We start from the raw sequence: 16,362 nt of genomic DNA, 5'->3' as shown, positions 1-16,362 counted from the left end.
CTTCACTGGGGGGGCACACTAAATATGTGGCTCAAAGTCACTTCCGTGTATCTATGTTATGAAATTATGGCTAGACATCCTGGCTTAAGAATGGCTCTACAGTATTGGTAGTCCTACTGTGGATTCGCCTGACCTCTTGACAAAAAGAGGCAGGGTTGGATTTACATCGAAACCTTAATTAAATATTGAGTTTTTTTTTCCCTCCCCTGGATTTTGTGATGTTTGTCTTTTGTTAGCTTTTTAACATTCTTAGTTGTAGTTTCTTTTTAAAATTTTATTGAAATAGAGTTAATTTACAGTATTTTGTTAGTTTCAGGTGTCCAGCCAAGTGATTCAGTTATACACACATATATAAATGTATATATTTGTTTTTATATTCTCTTCCATTATAGGTTATAAGATATTGAGTACAGTTTCCTGGCTTATACCGTAGATCTTTGTTGGTTATCTATTGCATGTATCACAGTGTGTAAATTTTAATCCCAAACTCCTAATTTATCCTTCCCCCACACTCCTCTTTGGTAACCCAAGTTTTCTTTGTATGTCTTTGAGTCTATTTCTGTTTTAATAAATAAGTTCATTTATATCATTTTTTAGAGACCATATATTGTCATATCATATGACATTTGTCTTTCTCTGATTTAATTTAGTAAGATAATTTCTAGGTCCATCCATGTTGCTGCAAATGACATTATTTCATTCTTTTAAAAAAATGACTGAGTAATATTCCACTGTGCATATGTTTGTATACATACATATCACATCTTCTTTTTCCATTCATCTGTCAATGGACGCTTAGTTTGCTTCTATGTCCTGGCTATTGTACATAGTGCTGGAGTGCATGCATTTTTTGAATTATGTTTTTCTCTGGCTATACGCCCAGGAATGGAATTGCAGGATCATATGGTAACTCTCTTTTCAGTTTTTTTTGAGGAAACCGCCAGACAATTGTCCATAGTGGCTGTACCAATTTATATTCCTACCAACAGTGTAGAAGTGTTCTTACTTTTCCACACCCTTTCCAGCATTTATTGTTTATGGGCTTTTTGATGTTGGCCATTCTGACTGGTATGAGGTGATACCTCATTGCAGGTTTTTTTTTTTTTTAGGATTTTTAAAAAATTGTTATTTATCCAATACAATTTTTTTGATTTCAATTTCTCTGATAATTAATGATGTTGAGCATCTTTTCATGTGCATTTTGGCCATCTTGATGTCTTCTTTGGAGAACTGTCCAGTGTGGCTTGTTTTGTCACTAAAAAATAAGCATAGTAAGTGTTTATTAGTAATTAAAAAAATCTCTTATTAAGAAACCCTAATTTGCATACGCTTCATGCCTTGCAATTCTACCTTTGGGCACTAGATATAATTTTTCTTCCAATGGAACTAGTGAGACCACTTCAGCCGACTCTGCCCCTCATGAGATAAATTTTGTAAATGTATGGTTTCTGGTATTGGTAATTATTAGCAGAAATGTCCAGTTTTATTCACAACTTCTACCACTACCTACCTCAGTAAGGATGTGGCCTACATTGATGGCTATTTGTTTTCCACTTTTTTCCCCCAGGAAGTTTTCATTTTGGTTTATTTCTTTCATCCTTAGGATGTTCTTCTTAAACTAGTCCCTTTGATATTCTCTATCTTCCATGCCTTGGAACAATTTCTCAAAGATTTAATTAGCTCTCTCATCGGTGAAGCAGTTCTTTGCTCTGGTGCCTTTGTTTGTAAACAGGAAAGTCTTTCATCTTTGGCTGCCTAGAGAATTTGCTACTCAAAATCCATTTTCCCATCCAGTTTATTACTTCTTGAGTTCAGAATTATGCATACCTCTATTTTTGCTCTGAGCTACCTTACCTCAGGGTCTAAGATTCAATGACATATGTGGTAACTTCCACTTCAATATTGGATTCATTGCTGGAAAAAATACCCCAAAGATTCCACATTTCATCTCTACCTTTCATTACTTAGTGGATTCTGTAACTAAAGTATCTTTTAAGAAGTGAAGAATTTTTCAAACTTTCTAAATGGTTCAAATGCAATTATAAGGCTATATTTTACCTATTACTAATCAGTGTTCAGATTTCACATTGTCAAAATGTTATACTATTATTTTTAATTTTATTTTATTATTTTAAATATAATTTTATTAAAGTATAGTTGATTTACAGTGTTGTGTCCATTTCCGTTGTACAGCATAGTGACCCAGCTATTATTTTTTATAAATAGTGAGTGCTTTATTTCATTACATTGATTCATTTTCTTTCTTCTTGTCTCTTAAAATGTTTCCATCTATTTCTTAAGCAATTTTAAACAATTGCTAGAGAGGAGATAATCCAAAAATCTTTTATGTTTGCCCCCCAAATAAATATAAGTAAATCCATATTTAATGAAAAGAGGTTGTTTATTATGCTTGCTTCACCTGAAGTTTTTTTTATTTTTAAGATTTATTGTTGAAGGTGATTTTAAAATACAATTTTCTATTTCCTGGCTTTATCATACTATGTTTACATGATCTAATTAAATCTTACTTAGTGTTTGAGGATTTTATTGTGTCCAAGTTCATTTTTCTGATCCCAATCAATTCCTATCATACAGCATTTACAGAGACTGTAAATGTCAACAAGACAGGGTCCACAGTTGATTGACTCCAGAATTTATGGGAAAGTGAAAAAAAAAAAAGGAAGTTATGTTCCTGTTTCATTTTTTTCTAGTAAATTATATAGATTTAAGAAAACAGTAACTATGAATTATTAAAAGTATGAGTCCCAGTCAGAGCTTTTATTTCTATGTACTAGTTTGAATATACCATATTAGCTATCTAAATTATTTGGAGCCTAGTACTGTTTTGGCATTGGCTTCTATTTGAGCACACATATGGGGAGAGGAAAAGTAACTGAAAATACTCTGATTAGTCTTCACCAGTTTGGCTCTGATACTTGGGATCTTGGCTTCTAAACTATACTGCCTTCCCTAAAGCCCCAGTTATAGAGGAAAGAAAATAGCACTCTACATTTCGGTGGTGCTTGAAGTTCATATAAAGCACATTTACATCCGGTGCTTGATTTAATTTCCTCACTGGCCCTGTAGAAGAAACAGACAATAATACATCCTCTTTCCACAGAAGATAAAGTGGGTGTCTTGGAAAGTTGATTGCTACATGGGAATAATGATTCTATCCAAAGGTAAATTCATTTATTGTTTAAATGGGGTATGTTGTACAGAACTCAAGATTATAAAAAATAACATGATGCAAAGTAAATCTCTGTTTCTTGTCTTTCAGACATCTAGTTTCTTTTCCCCAGAGGCAGGACGGTGTTGTATAGCCTTCCAAAGCTGTGGAAGATGCCTTCCAAACCCTGCCTTTACCATGGGTTGGAAAGCTGCAGCCCTCAGGCCAAATCTGGCCTGCTGCCTAGTTTTGTAATACAGCTTTACTGGAGTACAACCAGACACACACCCATTTATGCCTTGTTTATGGCTGCTTTTGGGCTACAGCAGAGTTGAGGAGTTACAACAGAAACTATCTGCCCCACAGAACCCCAAATATTTCTGTCCCTTTTCAGAAAAGCTTTGCCAATCTTAACTTTCAGGTAGTGTCAGGGAAGGGGTTTAAACTCCCATGCCTGCCTTACTTACTCCAAGGCTTCCACACTGGTGGTGAGTAGTTTGTATGCTATTTGTTAAACATTGAATCAGAGACTCAGGTTGGTTTTGGTATATGTACCCCCATCCATGTAGAGGTGAACTGTCTTGTAAGCTGGTTATTGACTTGCTTTGCTAGGAAGGTGGCTGAATCTCAGCCACTATGGGTATTAAGCATGCTCAGTCAGTTAATTTTGACCTTTTTGGTGTTAACCTCTAGATCCCTCTTTTCACCCTACTGGTCATCACTTTCTGGAGAAACCATCAGAATGTCCACAAGGTGTCTCCAAAAACTTCTGCCCCCAGAAGGTAATAATGATATGGATCCTGTTATGATAAGTACCTGCTCTCTTAAATAAAACTTTTCAAGTGCTCAAATACTTAAATTAGATGGTAACATGAAAAGAATGCATTGTTAAAATGACCTTTCAAAATCCATTAGAAAATCCATTAGATTGCCCATAAAGTGCAGTGTCCAGGCATATTATTCTTCAGTAGGTCCAACAGGGTGATTTTTTTCCTGTAGCTCTGTTTTGCTGGTTGAGAAATAGATGATGTTGGTGGGTATTTAGGAGAAGTGTTATATTATACACTAATACTAAACCTTCTTCACTAGAGTCATGGCTAGAGGGAGAAGATGCTCACAGTCCCAGAAGCCATTGAGAACTGATTCTAAGGAACAAGCATCTTTATTTCTTCAGTTTTATGATAATTTTAAAGTGGAGTTTACTGAGTGGGAAGAGTGGCAGTAGGACTGCCAATTCTAACTAAAAGTTTTTTCTCTTTTACTTGCTTATGTGCTTTTTTTTTTTTTTTTTCTTCTGGCCATCCCACAGCATGGAGTTCCCAGGCCAGGGGCCAGGGTTCAGATCCAAGCTACAGTTGCAACTTACGCAGCTGCGGCAATGCCAGATCCTCAACCTACTGTGCCAGGTCAGGGATCGAATCAGAAATGCTGTAGATCCCATTGTGCCACAGTGAGAACTACTTTCTCATGCTTTTAATTGTTCAATTTGTCCAAGTAAATGTTATGTGTAGTTCAGCTTTACTAGCAACTTTCTTTTATAATTTTTTCATATTCAAAAAACTCACCATTGTACATTTTTTTTTTGCGGTCAATGAATACTAAAATTTACCTACTAATATTTAGGACTTCAAAGAAGGGAGGATTTTCCATGCTGAATGCCACTTGCCATGGACTGCTTCAAATGGTCTTTCTTTCTTCTCATTTCTCAACACTGGGATTCTGCTCATTTTCTAGCTTGCTCAAACCAGATAAAACCCCCTTTTAGGCATAAATACAGACTTCAAATAATGTATAAATGGAATTATTTTTGAGGTCATTCTCTGTTAATGATATTATCTGGTATTTCAACGTCCAGGAAAAAAAGCACTAAATAAGACACAATGTAATATCATTCTAATGAAATTACTGATAAAACTATTTCACAATAAGGAATGCTTGCAATACTCTGGTATAGGTGAATGGTTGCAATATTTTCTACAGAGCTCATGATTGAGGACTAAGTTAAAATAATTCTCTTGTCCACTAATATATGAGTAATAGGCTGTATTTCATCGAAATGAAAAGGAGTTAACATATAAGGACATTTGGAAGAGTTCCAAAACTTACTTAGGCATTTCTTTAGTTATCAATGTGAGTAGAGTTTGAGAAAATGTGTTTGCTTTCTTAAAATAATAATTTTCTTATAAAATACTTGGTATATCAGTTATAAATAAATTCAAATTATTATGAAATATAGTACCATCACAATTTTCTTAGGAACAAGACAAGATACCAATACCATTTTACCCTGCATGTCATTAATTTTAACTTTTAAAGCTGTAAAAAAAGTTACCTTATTTTATTATAATGCTTTCTTTCTGCATGATCCATGTTATCAAAGCAAAGAAAAATACCTGGCTATGTTATCATTTTTACTCTGTGTTGAGTTTTCAGTTAGTATTAAAAAAAAAAAAAAACCAGAAACACTGCAGTGTATACATATAGAAAGTTTTGGTACAAAGTTACTTTGTTTTTTGTTAAAGAATCTGAGAATCAGAATTTGTATCCAATGAGAAAAAAAATATCTTTCTGAGAAAGAATCTATTAATCTTACATTCTTCTACTGCTATATATGCCTACTTCTATGCATGCCTACTAAATCATCAAGTTTCAAGTAACCTAGTTTCTGCTGTGCATCATTTGTGGCTTATAAAATAAAAATTTCAAGTCAACATCAAGAAATTTAGGCTCAGAGTTGCAAGACTGAGAATGTTATGATAATGTCTGCCACCACAATTCTATCAGAAATCCCTTTTAATTCATAGCTGTGATGAAGACAGCTAAATATAGATCAATGAGTACAGTTTGCTGGGGCATTAAGATCCATAGAAAAATCTCTGGCTTAGCTCTTGGGAAAGTTGGATGCCTGTTTTTGCTGTGAATGAAGAAACAGTGCTCAACAAATAGTCCTGTGTTTCCCTACGTTTTCCAGTCTTCTTTGTAGTTAGGTTGAAGTCACATGACTAGTTCTTGCCAATGGACTATGATCAGAAGAAACTGTCAATTAAGGGTCAAGACAGTTAAAGGGATGTTCCTCCTGCCTACCACTCTTCTTCCTTGCTTTGTAGCTTTAGAAGCTATAGAAAGCATAGGTGCAAGGTGGAAGAAGGCCACGCAACCCTCTCTAGGCTTTATGTCAGAGACAAAGGGATCTAGGAGCCATTGTAGTTTTGTAGGTTTGCCTGATGTGTAGCTAATATTAGTTAGTCGTGGATACAAAGAACATCAATCATGGATTCTATTTGTATACAATTTTTATATGAGCCCTTGCCTGTTTTAAAAAATGAAATTATTCATGTAATTATATTTGGAAAACTGAATGTTGGTAAATTGCCCACCCAAGGACTTTGGAATAAGTTAGGTAAAGGAGTACATCTGCTCAAATGTGACCACACGGAATTTAATAGTGTGTTTTCATGACTGTTTCATTATTTACCCTGGATTTCTCTAGCCACAATTTAAGGCCTCCACAATTTATCCAGCATTTGGTAAAATGTAGGAAAATCTATTCCCTAATTTCAACATAAAAAACCTTTAGATGCTTGAAATAATACTTTTAATTCAATAAAAATAATTTAGTACTACTTTTTTATCAAAGTAATTATATAGAGACATTATGTGTCTCAAAACTTTCACTGTTTGCTCTCCTAACTGCTGGAGCTGAGCAGTAAGCACATAATTTATTGGTGATGGATGTAATCTGTGCCTATGGTTTTGATGTTTAAGGTATATGTTCAGGTCATAATTAAGTGTGCTCTGTATTAATGGTTCATTTTCAGCATGTAGCTCCAGAACACTTGAATCTGCTTCTTCCAAAACAAACAAACAAACAAAAAAAGGGACAGGAATTTTATCTCAATTTATATTTTATATTTATATTTTCCATTCATTTTTTTAAAATCTTAATTTGAGACCAGAGTATAGGGCAGGAGAAAGAATGAGAATCTGAGAATCTGATTTGGTTTATCAGTATTTACTTTTTACTTATGGTTTTGTATATATGTGTGTGTGTGTGTTTGTGTGTGTATATATAAACACTATGCACATATATACACACAGACACTAAGCAAATACTATTAAACCAACACAGACATACATTGTTCTATTTACTTCAGATACACTAAAATAGGCTGAATTTGCAACATGGAACAAATGATTCAACTTTTTATCTTTCTGTTTCAGTATAGATTGTTAAAAGATTAAATTTATGCTAGCTCTGAGCAATTAGATGGTAAGGGAAAAAATCATTAAAGATGAAGATTGTCTCCTTCAAGATCTTGCAATAACTAGCAAAGAGATGTCTGCACATGGACAATGTGACATTAAAAATCTGCATGTTATTGAGCTAAGACTCATTAAATGCCTTAAAATCTTCAGTTGTAGAGTCAAACTTAGACTAGAATTCTGATTTCAACACCTAGCAAAACAGAGATTCTGCTAATACTTACCTCAAATAGTGAATTAATGACCTTGTCCCTGGGCCTGGAGCAATTACTCAGTGAAAGCTAATAAAGGTACTAAAAATAGCTACATCAACACAAAGATAATGTGTACATGAGTCTAATAGTTCATTCGTTCAATTATTTTACCAACATGTACCAAGAACTTGCTAAGTTGAAGGCCTTTGCTTGTTTGTCTGGGCAAAGCATAGTTTTATCAACAAGGCATGGATGGCTATGTAACTACTTAAAAATTAAAACTAGTGTTCCCACTTGCATTGCATGATGTTTTTGCTAGGCTACTGTGTAGCCCAGAACTACACTTCTTAGCCTCCTTTTCCCTCCTCTCTGTGTCCACGTGACTAGTTCTTGTCAATGAAAAATCAGGGAAAGTGTGACTTGTTCTCTAAAGGAGAAAGTCTGCTTTTTTTCCATTGTTTCTTTCCTGTATGTTGGCTGGCTGCAGAAGACTCCCAAGGCCCTAGGCAAGGGTAGAATCACAAGCTGGACAAGGACGGGGTCCTTTGATAATGACAAGGACAAGAACTCCCCACATTGGACTATTAAACAGTAAATCAACATTCACTGTTTTAAGCCATTGGCATTTTGGGATTAATTTGTTATAGTAGATAGTACTAATCCTAATTCATCTAATCAGATCAGACCTGGTCCTAAAGGACTTTAGTGTCTGTAAGAAAATGCCTCTTGCAGCAGGTTCCATATCCTCGTGAACTGGTAGGTCAAGCCCTTTGGGAATCTGAAAACCCATAGACAGAATAGGACAGCTCTTACTTCCTTTTCCCTATGTCCTGCCTTTATATCCCCCTTGATTGTAGATACATGAAATGAGATGAGGTATGGATTCTTGTGTTTGACTTTTGTTTCTTTTTCTGCTCTTTGTCCCCCTATTGGTGAAACTCAAGGGCAATTCAAGAATAGTTTGAGAACTGTTTACAAGTCTTTCTGTTTCTGTTCACTCTACCATGTGATTGTATTTTACAATGGAAATGGTTCAAAGTTTAAATAAAAATTTAAAGAGTAGTGTATAACCAGGGGCCTAGATTTTTGTAGACTATGAATATAAAATGACATCAAATTAACTTTTAATGCTTGACTTAGAATGACTCAAGCCCTATCTTAAAGTGACCCATTGCATCTGTTTCTGATGTTTTGGTTTGAATTGATCCAAAACAAATTCTTTGAAACTGTAAATACCATTTTCAGGAACTGCTTGGCATCTGCCTCTGGTCACCTATAAGTCCTTAGTATCATTACAAAATCTCCTCATGGTGACTTGGCAACATATATCCTATAATTTGCCTCCATGATATTTACATGACTTTTTATTAACACTCAGGTGTCATACAGAAAGAAACATTGATTTCTCCTCTGTCAGTGCTAACCTTAGCTTGGTTCACTTATAAATGGGGGAAATGGCAGGGGATCACCTGCTCCAGACTGGTCTTGGATGGAGACAGTCATCTCTGTTCCATGCCTCTTACCCTTGCCCTGGGAGCAGTGGGTCTGCCCTGGCACACCCTTCTCTTGGCAGTGATAGAAGCACAAGAGCATAAACTCAGTCTCACATATAATTTTCAAGCTTCTGCTTACATCATGACTGATGACAAAGTGTTCATCAAAGCAAGTTGTATGAACAAATCCAGATTCAAGGGGTTGAAAAATCTATTCATCCTTTTGTGGGGAACACCTACATAGTTATCTGGCAAAGGCATGTCTGTGGAAAATGAAATATGGGTGTCTTTAAGGCAGCTTACCATAATTATCCTCTCTTCACATCAGTATACAATAATTCCCAATTCACACTCCCTTCTTAAATACATTCATTTTCCATTTGAAGCCAAGAGTTACTTGTATTAACTCATTAAGAAAAACAACAACAACAATTTGTTTGCTACCTGGGAGCATCCTTGGGCTTCACTTAGCTTCGGTGCCCAACTGTACTTGAAAATAGGCCAGAAGGGAGGATCTCTGGGGGGAGTGTCCTGCTCCCTAATCCTCCACCCCACCTACACTACTGAAGACAGTGGCTTTATCACCTAGGAGGTAATAAAGAACAAATTACCTAGGAGGCATCAAAGCAAGCTTTTTAAAGGAATTTTGAGTATGAAAATTTCAGCCAATAGCAACATTTATCTTTCAAAGAACATATGTAAATATGTGTGTTCATAAATTCATTCATTCAACAAATATTTGTGGCACTGATAACTTGAAGAAAGCCTAAGTGATTTAAGGAACAAAATGCTAATAAGATGATGTATCTGCCTTTTCAAATGAGTCAAAATTAGAAAAATGACCCTTCCTGGAACCCATCAAAATTACAATAGTACAGAAGTCCAATAGGGAAGTTGACTTTTTAGATTTGTTTTGGGCTAGCTAATATGGGTCTCATCACAACTTCCACTGAAGAAGGTGCCTATTATGGGTTATGCTACTTAGTGGAAAGTCAATGATATTGGATAAATGGAATTTACCACAGGGTTCTATTAAAATGGAAGAAAGATATCACATAGAAAAGCTGAGCAGCACTGTTTTGCACAATGAGTTGAAATTAGCCTTTTGTGGGAAAAGTAACACAGCAGCCTAGAGCCCACCATTCAAGGGTTGCTTGTGATGTTAGCCCTTGGCTAGCATCTGGGAACTGGGGTTTTGAAAGGGTTCCCACCATTACAATGTGTCACTGTGTCCAGACTCTTTATGCAAACAATATGATTGATGCTGAATATCTCCTTTCCTTCAGGGAGTCTGGAATTTTGGTATGAGCTAGGAGGTGGTTGCCTTTGGGGACCAGCCCTTCCTTAGTAAAACCCTGGACTGTGGATCTGATGAGCTTTCCTGGAAGACAATGTTTCATATATGCTGTCACAGCTGCTGGGTAGTTAAACATGTCAGTCTGATTCCATTGGGAGGGGGCTCTTGAAAGCTTGTGTACTTTCCCAAGGACTTCACCCCATGAATTGTGCTCTGTATACTTTTGCTGTAATAAACTGTAGCTGTGAGTACAGTTGTTTGCTGAGTCCTGTGAGTCCTCTTAGCACAACATTGAAACTTGGTCTTGGGACCCTTGGCCCAAGTACAGTCTTGTGTTTCTTTGTTCCGAGGTTTCAAATGTAACCTTGTATGGCAAAGTCACTCATCCTTTCCATGGTATTTACTGAGCACTTACTATACAATAGGTAATGTGCAAGATAGAATCTGAGAATAAATTTGTGAATAAGACCTACATCACACCTACCTTCACGGAGCTTGGATTCAACAGAGATTAAAATAATAGACTATGACAAAGATTAAATTATTTTCAGCATATCCTTTAATTTTTTTTCTAACATGGAAAACATGCTAACTAGCTGTAAAATAGTAAGTGAAGGACCCAATCCTTTGAGAGAACACTTCACTAAAATTTAGTGCTTAGCTTTTGTTCTGGTTTCCCTGGATAAAAATTGATTATGGAGTTCCCGTCGTGGCACAGTGGTTAACGAATCCGACTAGGAACCATGAGGTTACGGGTTCGGTCCCTGCCCTTGCTCAGTGGGTTAACGATCCGGTGTTGCCATGAGCTGTGGTGTAGGTAACAGACGCGGCTCAGATCCCGCATTGCTGTGGCTCTGGCGTAGGCCGGTGGCTACAGCTCCGATTCAACCCCTAGCCTGGGAACTTCCATATTCTGCGGGAGCGGACCAAAGAAATAGCAAAAAAAAAAAAAAAATTTTGATTATGATGTTAAGAGTAGCATATGACTTTAAAATGCAAAAAAGATTTAAAGGGGATTGTTAGATAAGCATTGTTGAGCTATGTAGGATAATGCTAAAATGGTTACTGTATATTTTCTTAACAGAGTTTGCAAAGAACTTCAAGGACTTCCCTTGCAAGAGGAAATAGCAGATGTTGTACATGTATTATAGCTGGAAACTCTACTGCTATGGATTCTGACAGCAAGTTCAAATAATGAATTTGTAAGTGGAAACAAAAATACTAGGTATTGTAATTGATTTTTTTAAAAAGAAGCTTCAGTATCCTTGAAATAATTAGGTCAGATGTAATATTTGAAAAGTAAGTGTGGGTTTCAAAAGGAATCAGATGATGAAGTGAAAATGGTAGCATTATTACCTTTGGAAATTAAAAAAATTGCAGTGACATATTGGAAATGTAAATTGCTTGCCTACTTCTGCAGCTTTATACACAGCTTTTCTTGGTGCAAATCAGCCTCCAGTTTTTATTTTAAGATGTGCTTAGAACACATGAACCAGATTAAGCTCGCTCCCATCTGCACAAAAGTGGGAAGGTTGCACAGCCTTGTATACCGACCAGCAAATATTTTCTCTTCTTACATCAACTTCTGCTAGGAGAAAAAAACTAGATGGGATAGAAAAAAGTACCCTAATTTCTTTCAATTACTTTCGGTCTTACTGGAGAATATGTCTTATATGTTATGAACGCCCATTCATCTCCTGTGCTTGCTGCCTTTGTAATCTCATCATTAACAATATATGAGAAGAGTAGTTCTCCAGATTTATGCGTAACCATGATTTGTTCATGGCTGCCAGCCCACGGCGGGTGGATTGGCTTTTGTTATGAATCATTTGTGCACGTGATTTAATATATGTTTGGACCGTAAGTCTGGCTTTGATTTTCTTAAACATTTGACAGGTTGAGTCAATCTTGCGTGAATGTAAGTAAAATGTGGTGTGCACTCAACATTATCTCCCTAAGCATCGGTTTTTCAGGCGTGTAATCATTTGAGGTCATGGCTGTTGTGAATTCACAATCATTTTAAATTAGAGTTTAACTTGTATTTGCTGCCCACTGTCTTGAACATCAAGAACTGTTGAGAGAATTCAAAAGAAAACATTGAACTAGGAAGCATTGAAAACATTGAATTTAGTGATAAAGAAACATGCATCTGTCATCAGAGAGATCTGGGTTCATACTTGTGGATTCTTAAATCTTATATACCTGGCTAAGTTCATCAACCTTTAACTTACTTCTTTATTTGTAAAACAAAGCTAAAAACAAGATCTGCCTATTAATTTTTTTCAAAATTAAATTGCCTAATGCTTGAAATATGATTATCACAGTACCTCAGTAAGTATTACCTATGATATATAATGTACATTTTTGTAGTTTGACATAAGCAAAGAAAAGTATACAAAACCTCATTGTATAGAGCTCAGTAAATTTTCAAAAAATGAGCACATCAGCATAGACAGCACTAAGATCAAGAAATGGGACATTATTTTATGGTTTTTCCAGAAACTACTTTCCACCACTACCCAGGAGTATTTGGTAACCTGACTTTTTTCATCATAATGATTTTTGCTTATTTTTGAACTCTTGATTCTTTCAGATTTCTCACATGTACTCTACAATTGCCTGTGAATAAAGATCTATTCTTCTTAGCTAACTTATCTTTTTCCCTTTCTTCATTGCACTTGATAGGAATTGCCATACAGTGTTGACCAGAACTGTTAATAGCAGTCATCTTTGTTTCTATCTCCAGCAAAAAGCACTTAATAATTCATTATTGTGTATGGTCTTTGCTACATTTTTAAGAAGATATGTTTATATTAAGCAAATTCTTGTCTATCCCACTTTGGCTAAGAGTGTGTGTATTTTTGTTTTGTTTTTAGTGAAGAGTGCAATATTAGCACATGCTATTTTTGCATTCTTATGATTTGCCTCTCTTTTTGTGGTTAATGTCTCAAATTACATTTTTCCCCAAATGCTAACCAATTTTGCATTCACAGAATAAAACTCACTTAATCGTGGTATATTATCCTTTATATTTGTATATATGTATATCAAATTGACATAATACCTTAATGAGGATTTTGCATCTATACTGATGAGAAAGATTTGCCTATAATTTTTTTCTTGTAATGCTCTTATCAGGTTTTGTATCAAAGTTATGCTGGTCTCATTAAATAAGGGAGAAGTTTCCCTTCTTTTTTGAAATTCACCGTTTCTTCCTTAAATGTTTGAAAATGTTTACTGCTGGAATCATCTACACTTAGTGTTTCTTGTGTTGAGTTTCATAGTTTTCAAGAAATATATACTTTTCATCTAAATTACCAAATTGATCTTTTATTCTTTATTATTTTTTTACCTTCTTGGAATTAATTTGCACCAGAATTTTCTAGTTTCTCTAGATGGATACTTAGTTTATTTTCAATCTTTGTTATTTTCTGATATATGCATTTTAAAGCAATAGACTCTAAATACCGTGTCAGATGTATCTAAGATTTTTTTCTTTTTCTTTTTATTACTCAATGAATTTACTACATTTATAGTCATGCAATGATCATCACAATCCAATTGCATAGGATTTCCATCCCACAACCCCAGCGCATCCCCCCACCCCCGAAACTGTCTCCTTTGGAAACCATAAGATTTTCAAGGTCTGTGAGTCAGTATCTGTTCTGCAAAGAAGTTCAGTCTGTCCTTTTTTCAGATTCCACATGTCAGTGAAAGCATTTGATGTTGGTGTCTCATTGTATGACTGACATCACTTAGCACGATTATTTCAGGTCCATCCATGTTGCTAAAAATGCTGATATTTCATTCCTTTTAATGGCTGAGTAATATTCCATTGTGTATATGTACCACCTCTTCTTGATCCACTCCTCTGTCAATGGACATGTAGGTTGTTTCCACATCTTGGCTATTGCAAATGGTGCTGCAGTGAACATCAGAGTACATGTGTCTTTGTGAGTTGTGGTTTTCTCTGGGTAGATGCCCAGGAGTGGAATTACTGGATCAAATGGTAGTTCTATTTTCAGTTTTCTGAGGAATCTCCATACTGTTTTCCACAGTGGTTGCACCAATTTACAATCCCAGCAACAGTGTACTAGGGTTCCTTTTTCTGCACACCCTCTCCAGCACTTATTGTTTGTAGCCTTTTTGATGATGGCCATTCTGGCTGGTGTAAGGTGGTACCTCATCGTGGTTTTGATTTGCATCTCTCTAATAATGAGTGATGTTGAAAGTCTTTTCATGTGTTTTTTGGCCATCTGCATGTCTTCTTTGGAGACATGTTTAGATCTTCTGCCCATTTTTTGATGTTTTTTTGTTTGTTTGTTTGTTTGTTTGTTTGTTTTGTTATGGAGCTGCAAAAGGTGTTTATAAATTTTGGAGATTAATCCCTTGTCTGTTGATTCATTTGCAAAGATTCTTTCCCCTTCTGTGGGTTGTCTTTTTGTGTTGTTTAGGGTTTCCTTTGCTGTGTATTAACTCTTAAGTTTGATTAGGTACCATTTGTTTATTTTTGTTTTATTGTCAGTACTCTAAGAGGTAGATCTGAGAAGACGTTGCTGTCATTTATGTCAGAGTGTTTGGCCTATGTTTTCCTCTAAGAGTTTGATAGTGTCTGGTCTTATATCTAGATCTTTAATCCATTTTGAGTTTCCTTTTGTGTATGGTGTTAGGGAGTGTTCTAATTTCATTCTTTTCCATGTGGCTGTCCAGTTTTCCCAGCACCACTTATTGAACCAGCTTGCTTTTCTCCATTGTATATTCTTGCCTCCTTTGCTATATATTAGTTGGCCATAGGTGTGTGGGTTGAATTCTGGGCTTTCTATCCTGTTCCACTGATCTATATTTCTGTCTTTGTGCCAGGACCATATGGTTTTGATGACTGTTGCTTTGTAGTATAGTCTGAAGTCCCAGAGCCTGATTCCTCCAGCTCCATTTTTCTTTTTCAGGATGTCCTTGGCTCTTCTGGGTCTTTTGTACTTCCAAACAAACTTTAAAATATTTTGTTCGAGTTCTGTGAAAAATGTCCTTGGTAATTTGATAGGGATTGCATTGAATCTGTAGATTGCCTTAGGTAGTATAGTCATTTTAATAATATTAAACCAAGAGTATGGTATATCTTTCCATCTGTTTGTGTCATCTTTGATTTCTTTCATCAGTGTCTTAGAGTATGGTATATCTTTCCATCTGTTTGTGTCATCTTTGATTTCTTTCATCAGTGTCTTAGAGTTTTCAGAGTACAGATCTTTTGTCTCTTTAGGTAGGTTTACTCCTAGGTATTTTATTCTTTTGGATGCAATGGTACACAAGATTGCCTCCCTAATTTCTTTTTCTGATGTTTCATCATTAGTATACAGAAATGCCATCGATTTCTGTGTATTAATTTTGTATGCTGCGACTTTGCCAAATTCATGGATGAGCTCTAACAGTTTTCCGGTAGAGTCTTTAGGATTCTCTAGGTATAGTAACATGTCATCTGCAAATAGTGATAGTTTTACTTCTTCCTTTCCAATTTGGATTCCTTTTATCTCTTTTACTTCTCTGCTTGCTGTGGTGAGGGCTTCCAAAACTATGTTGAAGCATAGTGGCGAGAGTGGACATCCTTGTCTTGTTCCTGATCTCAGCGGGAATTCTTCCAGCTTTTCACCATTGAGAATGATGTTCGCTGTGGGTGTGTCATATATGGCCTTTATTATGTTGAAGTAGGTTCCCGTTTTGCCCACTTTCTGAAGGGTTTTTATCAGAAATGGGTGTTGGATTTGGTCAAAGACTTTTTCTGTGTCTCTTGAGAGGATCATATAGTTTTTATTCTTCAGTTTGTTAATGTGGTGTATCACACTGATTGATTTGTGGATATTGAAGAACCCTTGCATCCCTGGGATAAATCCCACTTGATAATGATGTACAATCCTTTTACTGTATTGTTGGATTCGGTCAGATTTGATATAT

At 35.7% G+C, this 16,362-nt stretch overlaps 1 long non-coding RNA gene across 1 annotated transcript in view; it reads left to right on the top strand.

Annotated features, from left to right (window-relative positions):
* The window catches only part of LOC125112379 (uncharacterized), a 97,696-nt gene extending 84,683 nt beyond the window's left edge, over nucleotides 1-13,013 (top strand). Inside the window, exons 2-3 of the long non-coding RNA XR_007131136.1 lie at nucleotides 3,863-3,951; nucleotides 11,501-13,013. This is a non-coding gene — a long non-coding RNA (uncharacterized LOC125112379). The remainder of the gene's footprint in view (nucleotides 1-3,862; nucleotides 3,952-11,500) is intronic.
* Nucleotides 13,014-16,362: the final 3,349 nt, after the last annotated feature.

Source organism: Phacochoerus africanus, chromosome 1 (genome assembly GCF_016906955.1).
Source record: "Phacochoerus africanus isolate WHEZ1 chromosome 1, ROS_Pafr_v1, whole genome shotgun sequence".
NCBI lineage: Eukaryota > Metazoa > Chordata > Mammalia > Artiodactyla > Suidae > Phacochoerus > Phacochoerus africanus.
The sequence above is the reverse complement of the archived record's forward strand: the minus strand, read 5'-3'. Positions and strand labels throughout refer to the sequence as shown.